The sequence below is a fragment of the Taeniopygia guttata genome, chromosome 2, assembly GCF_048771995.1.
Source record: "Taeniopygia guttata chromosome 2, bTaeGut7.mat, whole genome shotgun sequence".
NCBI classification, from domain to species: Eukaryota; Metazoa; Chordata; class Aves; order Passeriformes; family Estrildidae; genus Taeniopygia; species Taeniopygia guttata.
In genome coordinates, this window is record NC_133026.1 from 42,443,183 (window position 1) to 42,453,847 (window position 10,665).

A 10,665-nucleotide genomic window follows, 5' to 3' on the forward strand; every position below is an offset into this window, starting at 1 on the left:
GGAGAGGGGCACAGGGGAAGAGGACTCTCACCACAGCAGCAGTGCAGACTGCAGCTTGCTGAGCCCTGCCATGCCCAGTGCAGCTCCTCGACCCAGCACCTGGTGGAGGGTGAATCCTAGGTACCATTTCCTCAGGCCACTGGGAGAACAGGCTCTGGAGGCATTGCTTTGGAAAGCAGAGTGTTTCAAGAGCCCTCCATGGCCAGGCAGGAGACACAGGCAGCTGCCAGGCTGCAAAGCATTTCTTTTTCATATAACGTTCCCCTTCCAGCTCTGGGCCTCACCATGGCAGGTGACACTGCCAACTGCTCCAGCCCCTCACCAGCTTAGCCCCAACCAACCCTGCCTGGGGACAGGAGAAGACCCTCTGTCTCAGGTGTGGGGGCTTTCCAGCTCCCTGACATGTGCAACTACCTCCTCCAGGAAACCATAAAACAAACCAGATTGATCAGCATCATTCTTTACTGATATTTGTGTTTTTAAAAAATCTGATAAAGCCACAGTACAGGCTGTTGTGAGCTATAATGAAGATATAGTGGTCTAAAAAGACAAGAGGATGAGGCTGAGGGGAGCTGGGCCAAGTCACTTGACCAAGGCAGCACGGGAGGTTACTGGCAGACCCAAGAGGAGGCTCCTGTGTCCCTGAGCCCCATTCTAGCTCACTGTCTGTGCACAGTCCACAGTGATATTTCACAAAGTGGTGCAACTTGGTGGGTGTAAACAATTATGCCAACTCAGTGCTCTTGTGCCAGTCCCAGTGCCCCAGGGCCTTCATGCCCTCTTGGTTTACTGAGTGCATCTTATTTTAATATGGTACATCTACCTATCCCTTCCACTGCTACTCAAAACAATAGCTAAGAAAAGAAGTGGTTTGAAGGTTACACACCAAAGCAGTGTGCCTGCTTTTGGCTTCAGCACACCCCACCCCATGCCATTCTCAGGCATGAGGAAGTGGCGGAGAAACCAAGCCCTGCATCCCCTCCTTACTGCCACCATCAGCCTCATTGACCCCCCACCTGTCCTGGACACTGCAGCATTGAACATCCCAAAACCCTCCCCTTGAGGCCTGTTCCCTGGGGGCAGATAATAACCTAATACTTCTAATGCAATTAGCAATATGAAGTAACTAGCAATAACCTACTATTGGCCTTGGCACAAAGATGGCCTGCCCGAAGACAGAGCAAGTGCAGGGCTCCAGAGGCTGAACCCTGTGCATCACAACTTGTCAGTGGCACCTCATTTCGGAAGCGTTTGCTTTCATCTCCTTTTCTTAATTTTGAAATGATTCAATTTATATGCAATTTTCTGTCAAAATGATTCCTGTCAGTGTGGTGGCACCGCAAACCTTGAGTGACAGGCCGAGCGCTCCGGCTGGTCTCTCTGGATTGCCTCTCCCTACAAATAACCTTTTAAAATGCACGCCTGACAGCTGAGAAATTTGACATGAGAAACAGGCTTGGATAGCTGCTGTGGCAGGCAGAATTAAGTGTTTGGTGGCCAAACCACTAAGATATATCTAGTAGGCCTTGAAACAAATATCATGATATTTCAAAAAATTTATTTCCCTACTCCTTCCCCTGCTTTTTAATGACATTCACTGTGCAAAAATCAGATTTAAAAAGCAGACCTAAGGAACTGCATTGTAAACCAGTTTTCTGAGGAGGACTCCCCAAATCCAGGGGGCCTCACCACGGCAGGTGATACCCACCACAGGTCCCCCAAATGACTCCACTGTAGGCACTAGAGAATCTTCTGGTATAACCCTGACTCCATTTCATAGACCCTGACTTGCCTTTCCACTTGCTTGTCCTCATAAAGAATGCCTGCTGCAGAAGGATGAAAATAGGCTGATTTTTTTATTCTTTTCCTTTCTGTCCCAGTGGACCTGCATTCATTTCTCCCTTGGGAACTAAAGACAGGCAGTGGAAAGGGGACAGATTTCAAGAGCTGTCAAGAAACAGAAAGTTATTCTGCTTCTCAGAAAGTAAAGCTGAAGGGCTTTTTCTTCCTTTTAGAAAAGTGTGAGGCTCTAATGGGTTTGAGGGTCTATGAATATGCCTTTTCACATCTGCCAAGATAATTATGAGCTTGAATGAATTTCTGAGACCGAAACCCGGCCCAGATAAATCATACCTATGAAGCACTGATTAAAAACAAGCCATTCAGAAAGCCTTCAAATTTATCTTCCCTTCCCACCCCACTGTCTCCTGTATCTGTTGGTAATGGGTCTCAATGCTTTACTAAGGAACTGTAGAGGAAACCCAGGTATTTCACCCTTTCTTTGCAGGAGGTAGGAAAGAGATGGTAAATTAAGGCGATAGGCATCAAACAGAATGAAGAGAAATTTGGGCTCAGACTGGGTCTGGCACTGGGACACAGAAGATGCTAAGAAGCAGGTAAGGTGCAAAACTGAGTTTTGCATCTTGTTTCAAAGTGTGACATGCACCCATGACCCACTTACCAAATCAGTATCACTACAGAAGACAAGCAAGAATCCCTAACTAAGAGAAAAACCTGGATGTGGGTGATTTCTTTCAGTTCACTGTGTGTGGGAACAACTCGTGCATCTCAGGTTTTCCTCATTGTTCACATGAAAATAAGCCCACCCAGGTCATTTATGGAATGCATTGAATTTTCATAAATATGCTGAAGAAGCTGCACACCCCAATGCAGTAATTAGAGTAAATTAATGCTGCTGGGATGCCTTTGTCACCGTTTGTCTGACTCAAGACAAAAGGCAGAGAGGTCACATCCTGAAGGGAGAGTAATCCTTTGTAAGCAGTGTTTAAGACGCCAGAGGAAACAGTAACATCTGCAGAGGAACCACACGTTTCCTGAGTGCACAGGCTTTATATTTCCCACAAATACATGTTGTATCCTCCTTGTTGTCACGACTCAAACACAAGCATATGGAGGAAGGGACAAAGAGTTATTAAGTCTTTTAGAGGTGATTACTCATTCCTCCAATTTAACATTTTAGATAAACACTACAAACTCTGAATTGCTTGTCAGAACACAGTATTGTTTTTACAGAACATGAGCTGAGTCAGATGAGTTAGGGTTATCTTTTCATTTTTTAATTCCTAAGGGCTATTTTTAAATCTCTCCCATGTTCAGCCAGAAAAAAAATATCTTACCACCCATGTTCTATTCCAAGACATTTGCTGTGTTATTAGAGAAGGAACTGTTTCCTAGCCTGCTCCTCCAAGAAAAGCTGACCACTCTGCATCACCAAGGGTCTCAGCCTCCATCCTCCACCAGCTTTTGGAAACAATTGAACTTCAGCCATGTCGTGGCCTCCCAAGTCCATGGGAGAGGGTGAACCTTCCAAGTGGCACTACATGGGTGCCCCAACGGGGTTCCATCCCACTAGGTTCCATTGCTCCCAGCAGCTGCTGTAACAGCTTGAACTTCAACACTGACTTGCTATCTGCATTTCGCCCCAGGCACCTCTATCCTCTTCAGTTGTCCTTCCCAAGGCAGGATCCTCCCTTTTTAAGCCTTATATTTTCTTCCTCTCTCTTTGTCCTTTCTAGATACAAACCCCAGCACTCCAATGAATCTGAAACACCTTATTTTTTGGACTGCCACCATGTAAATCAAGAGGTTCAGATCTCTATTATTTCGTTTCCCACTAATCCTGGACCATCTGCAATCTTCACTAGCAAATAAATGCGTGTGTGTCTGTGTATCCTTCGCTTGATCACTGTTTGAAAATATGGGATTTTGGATGACGAACAATTCCATCCCACCGCATATAAAAGCTCTAGCATTGATGTCTCATTTTGAGATCTGTTTTTGAGACAGTTTCTTATCAAATATGTACAGCAGTCCCTGTAAATTACACCACTTGCAAAATGAAAAGGACACATGGTGCTGTGTCCATTGCTTTGGAGGTGCCCTGCCAGCACAGATGCCGTGCTCTCCTCGGGAGGGTGATGAGTTTGACGTTAGCTGGCAGTCGTTACACTCATAGCTCCTCACTTCTTAACAAAGGCTTTGCCTAGCCATCCACTTGTGCTGATGCCTTGAGAGGCTACCTAGAACAGAGGCTGGACAGTGTTTGTCGGAATCTGTGGGTATTGATGATTCCGACATTGTATAAATTCCCTGTCTTTCTGCCCCGCTGCCAAAGAAGAAGCCATAATTCATCTGTGCTGGTTTCAAGGTTGTTTATTCTTGCTTATCTCTAACATGTTCTGCTGCCCTGCCGCAGGTCTGTCCTGCAGGACAGCATGTGGGGCTCTGCCCCTCAGTGGGATGGTACAAACATTATATACCAGAAACTACGTGTGCTATATTTACAATAATGTGCCAATATCTATCATCTACGTTAAACAGCGTGTCCCCAGCCTCAACCAATAGAAAAATGCCAACACTACAGTGAAACATGGAGGGCATGAAGAAGGAGGAAAAGGACAAGACACACCCAATTCCTCCATCTTGTCCCCTCTGAACCCCTAATCTAGAAACCTAAAATTTTACTTTTGCACCCGTGCCACACTTAATTATTACTCATATCAAACACTCAGAGCTTGTAATTCATCCTGTAAGATTGAAAACTCTTTTCCATGGACAAAGATCAGAGACAGTGTCTCTGGGGGCTCTGTACAGGGGAGTTCCTGACCCCTGCCAGGGTCCCAGGCCCTCCAGGGCAGCCAGAGGGAAGCCCTGGATTCCCACAAGTGTTAAAGGAATAAAGTAGGTATTTATTAAAAAGGCCTTCAGAGAATACACCTTGGGCAGTACGAGAGCACGGCCGAGGCTACACCCAGGATGGACGATGGGTCATGAGTTTTCACACTTTTATAAGCTTTTGTCCATATACATATTGAGGTTAATTGTCCAGTTACAGCTTCAGGTTATGAAATCACATCCTCCCAGTTTGCTCTCCTCAATTCGCCCTAGTTTATACGTTTTGGGCCTGAAGCTGCAATGGTGTCCTTGGTTCTCAGGCTGGAAAAGGATTGTTTTGTCCAACTAAACTGTGAAGATAATTTGCTAGCACTTTATATGAAGTTCAGAGTTATATACTAATGCAGTACAGAATCTGGATAATATGAAAGCTAAAACTTAAGGCATCAGTGGTTTTATGGAAGGTGGCCAGGAAAAGTCACTGGAAACTCTGTATCATTACAGAAAAAAATTCATGAAGAGTTCCAAAGTTAATGCACAAATTACTTGGGCTTGGAGAGACTAAGAGTTAGTATTGAGGGTTCAGAGAGCTTCACGGCTGATTCCCTTGGCCTCCTGAGCAGGAGTTGTCCAAGCTTGGGTGCTTGGGCAGAGAAAAGGAGGTGTGGTGGGGCTCTGCAGGGAGCAGCTCAGCTCGTCCCTGCCTGCTCTGGCACCTCACAGACAGGGCTAGGATGAACAAAGGTTCTCCTGCACCATCCAGAACTCCCTGCATCACTTAAAACTGTAGCCAGCTTCCAGGAAGCCTGAAAGGGAGCACAGACAATGCCAGGTGGGAGCACAGAGCATTGCTGCCTGAGATTCATGTTAGTGGCTACTGGTGCTGCATGCCTTGCCTCCCCACTGAGTGTGACTGTGGCTCTCCAAGACTTGCCAGAGGTCCATTCCTGCCTCTGCATGTGGCCAGATCCTGGGGGCAGAGCCTGCCCTCCTCGATCTGGTGTGTGCCAGTGTCAGGAGCCCAGGGGACATCAAGCTTAGCATCTCACTTCATTTTTCTCAGAGCACCTCAGCAAACCTCCAGCTCTAACCTGCAGGATCACATAGAAACAAGGGGAAAATGAACACAGACCGATGCATGGAACATTTTCACCCTCCCAACATCCCTGCCGACCCCCCAAAAAAAACCAAAAAGAAAGAGAGAGAAAGCAAGACAGAATCAATCTGTTTCTTTTCCTGGAAGGAGTATTGGCATATGCTTGAGTTGGGACCACAAAGACACTCTATTGGCTGTGTACATACCTTTGCACTAAGGAAAGTCCTCTGTCACTGTGATGCCAGGATAGAGGAAAGCGTATGCATTAACACATGGAGCAGTCAGGCAGTATTTAATCTGAGAGCTTTGAATTGTGGCTGCTGAAAACAGGGTCTGACCAACATATGGGCTCATGAATCTTTCCTGACAGCCCTGCAGTTACAGAAGCAAGAAGTGGAGCTTCCTGGTTATAAATTGGTCATTAATAAATTTAGGTTGATAATTAGCAAGTTTCTAATAATCAGAGGATTATGTTCTGGGATCTTTCAAACAGGAGTGGGCTGGGAACCTTTGTCACCCCCAGTAGAGCAGCATAGGAGAAGAGAAGAGAGAACTGAAGGCATGGAGAATTCATCCTGTCCATGCCCCCAGGAATGGCTTTGTATCACCTGCTAAGGCACAAAGCAATAGCCCTGGAGCTGAATTTCTCAATTTGTTGAAAGTTTTGAGTAGAGTGGCCAAAAAGAAAGGCCAGATTGTCAGGATCTAGCTTGTCAAGCATGTTCTCCTTCCAACAACCATGAAGACACTGAATTTGCTGTCTGAGCAGTGACCACCCAGGGTTGTTGGCAGTGCCTGTGACCCTGAGCCCTCTCATCCTGTGGCATGGCACTGGGACTTCCTTCAGCCCACAATCCCAAATTTTCTATAGCATGCTGGAAATTATTTTGTACCATGGATTGTGTGGATGTTTTTAAGTCTCCTGTTGGAATAATTGTCCTGTGGCACAACTGCCTGCACTGACATTTAAATGCAACTCTCCCTCCCACTCTAGACCTGCTGTACTGCCAGCAGAGACCTGGCATATCCAGTATGAACATCCTTCCTTCCAAGGTCACAATTAGGTGTCTAGGAGTTGAGGAAGCCTGCTCACATCTGGGATGAGGATCTGCATGCATTGCCCACAGCAGCAGCTTTTCAGCCTCTCCCAGGGCCTTGAAAAATCCTTCAAGCAACTGGAGCAAAAATGATGCCACTTTCAGCTAGTCAGACTTCATTTATTTCATTATGCCATGAACTCTGATTTTTTTTTTTTTTTTTTTTTTTTTTTTTTATTATCCACAGAGACTTCTAGGATGAGGTAAGACTCACATGTGCAATGTGAATGAGACAAGCAATAGAAATAAAAGATAAACAAGGAAGAAACCCCTCCCTGTAAAGTTATTCAGGGATTCCAGGGAGAAAGAGAAGGAAGACCGAAAAAGCCCTCAAGCCTATTTTCCATCTCTCCTTTAGAACATTTTTACATAGCACCTGTGACAATAACACAGCTAGCAATGGCCCCTTCTTTTGTAAATAGGAGGCTCAAACAGTGGGAATAAGAAGTCTTGACTGGTGAGTTATTGTGAAAAATATTCGGATGTTGTGCTCTCCCACTGTGTGTCTGTAGGTAAAGCTCCAGCTGCTGTGTGTCTGTAGGTAAAGCTCCAGCCGATCTCAAATATAATATTCTTTCATGCTATTTAAATATGCACACCACTACTTTTTTGAAGCATCTCTCATTTTCATCAGAGCAGAGCTTCCTGATAAGGTCCTGCCACATGAACCTTTATCAGGGCTCTGAAACACCACCTGCACTCCCCCAGCAGCCCAAAGCGGATGCGAGGGAAGAGCTCAGCTCTGCTGAGGGCCACGATGAGCAGGTCAGGGCCTCTCCTCCCTATCTGTGAGGAACAGTTACAGAACTAAATAATCCTGAAAAATACCCTCCAACCAGGGATCACCAGGGAAATGCTATGAAGTACTTCTCTTATAACAAGAACTGGGTCAATGCACTTCAGGAAGGAGGACGTGGCTCTGTGCTGGTGGCAATGACATAATTTTTATGTTGGTGACCAGCACAAATAGCTGACTGCAGGTGGAAGACTTATCTAATTTCGATGCATATAGTGGTTTGAAAGCTTATGGGAGAGGTGGAGAGTTTGCCAGACAGACTTGCCTGGGGCCCACTCAGTTTTATCATCTCTGAAAGGGAGGTAAAGAAAAGATGAGTAACTCTTTGTTTATCTAAACCAAGAATACAATACAGGGAGAGCTGCACAATGTGAAAGTTGGGCCACATTCCTTCTGAAAGCCACATTCCCATCAACTGAAAGTTGCACAGTTGCACAGCCCCCAGGAATGCAGCTTTTGCCTGGAAAAGGGCATGGGTACACCACTAGTACCCACAGGGCCTGTGTCAAGGTAGGGACAAGGACTGCAGGACAACCAGGGGTGTCATGTTTAAACTGGTAAAAGATGATCTTTCTGCTTCAGTGAAGGAAATCCCAGTACAAACTCAAAAGTACCTAAGTATGACAATAGTACATGCAACTTCAAACTCAAAACAACATCAAAAATTCCTAAATTAAACCCCCAAACAAACCAATCCAGCCCCCCTCCGTCCCCCCAGAATTATAGAATGGAATAACAAAATGCTGAAGACCTGAAATGAGTAGACCACACAGTCATCCCTATAATTTGCTCCACTTACCACTTCCTTGCAAGCTGTATTTACTCATATACCAATAATGCTGTGAATAGAAATTAGCATGCCTTCATGTCGCTAAAAGGCAGGCACGTGGAGCTTTCAGAGACACTTTATCAGTGTGCACAGGAGAAAAGCAAAGAAACCTTACGGGGCTGGAAACATTTAAGGGGCACTATAATTGAAGCAAGACTAAATAGAGCTGTAAATTAGACCAGATTTGTCACAAGTCAATCAGTAAATGCAGAGATTTCTCTTTCAAGTCTATTACATCTCAATGAAAAAAACTGAAACACATTCAGATGCCAAACACAGTAACAGACATGCTAGTCAAGAAACAAAAGCGTGCTAATACAGCATTTTTCAAGAATAAATATGCATCACCAGCAAATCAGTTGGCACAGAACTGTGGCTGGTTCATGGTAATAACAGATTTTACATCTTTTAACTACAGATCATGCTAAAGGGTCCAATCCTGCTCCGGGAATTGCTCACATCTACCAGACTTTTCAGCACAGTGATTAGAACTGGGTTTGCCAAGTACTGGTATTGGTTTAGGAAATACAGCAATTATCTGCTGAGCTCAGGGATAGGGCAGATGCCCTGCTCTGCCCCTAGCAAGCCCACTGCACATTCTTGTGAAGTGATATAACAAACACAGCGACTTCACTTCAAGCTCTTTATAAACAGCAGACCCCATTTCTTTATGCTCAGCTCCACAAAGTAAAATAAGAAGCATATCCATAGTCCAGTAGAGTACACCTTGGTCAACCATAAAGGCAAAGTGAAGAATTGGCTAAGCACGTCCAGTGCTCTCAAGTGTTTGTGCCATCCTTTTTGTTTGGCACCATTCCTTGCAGGGGAAGGTAGCACAATTGCCCGGCCCTAGGAACAGCCTTAGGAAGAGCTAACGTTGCCATCGTGTGGTAACCTTCAGAAATCAACTGCACTCCTGCAGTTCTTCGTCTTCCCCGTAGCTTTACCAAAAGGAAAAACCAGCCCCGAGGGCTGGACAATGCCTGTGGACTGAAAGGAAGGTGGCTTGCTCACAACGCAGGTTTCACAGAGGTCTAATGAGTTGCTGAAAAAACCATCAGATGCTGCTCACATGGAACATCCAGTCAAAACTGCACAGTGCAGGTACCAAAAACCTGATATATTCTGTTATTGTTCTTTCCCCCTTTTGGCCAAATTGTAAAAAACCAGTAGTTTGATGAAAATACTGCTTGTTAGGTGTGGTTTTACAGAGCCCAGCTTTCTTTCAAAGCACAGAACACTCTCTCTCCCCAGCACTGCCTAAATCTTTTATGCCCCACTCTCATGGAACAGTGCTAGGGCAGACACAACTGTCTACATGTTTTATGCTGCTACCAGGTCACTCTCCAGGACAATCCCAGCTCCCAAGGATTACTGTACACCTTGTATCGTAGGAAAGTTTCAGCTGCCTCAGCAGCTGCCAAGTGGTAGGAATGAAAACACTGGATAAATTGCAGTCATAGGCAAAGATGTTCTGGGGAAGAAAGTACCTTTAAAAATGAGTAAATGCTGCAGAAAAAGCATTTCTGAGCTCCTTATGATTGAAGGCACATCTATTTTCTGTACAGGCACTTTTACCATTTTTTCCCCTCAGTCTTATATAACCAAGCTTAACAGTAGTACATAAAAAAAATCAAGAACCCTAAGGGACAAATCTTTCACCTTAAAGGACCTCCAGGTTGATATAACTTTGAAGTTACTTTCCAGTTGAGAGTTTCAGAGTAGGTGGATTTAATCACTTCAAAATCCAATTTAAAATCAAGGTCTCCAGACACTTGAACATGGCTTTTAATCCCAATTTGCATAATTTCTGATTTTATTTTTCCCTTAGCAGTTATATCCCTTCCTATCAACCAGGTGCTTGAACTCTGTATTTCCAAGGGTATAGAAGTAGCTCAAGACAACACTGTATACTTCTAAGTGTTTGGGTATGCCTAATGCTGGCTGAAACAATGTAGCACTATCCACGTAAATAGTTAAAGCACACATTTTTAGCAACATATGCTTATCAGTGTACTTGACAACATATATTTGAGTATGTATATGACAATATATAAGTCTCACAACCCTCATTTCTTAAAATATATACAATCTCCTCCAATTGATATTTGACTGAAAAAGTTATTTGCTTTTAAATTACCTCAGACTTACAAGATTTCTCCAATCAATGTGAAGAAAATGTATCTCCTGCCAAGAAACTACAGGGAGAAAC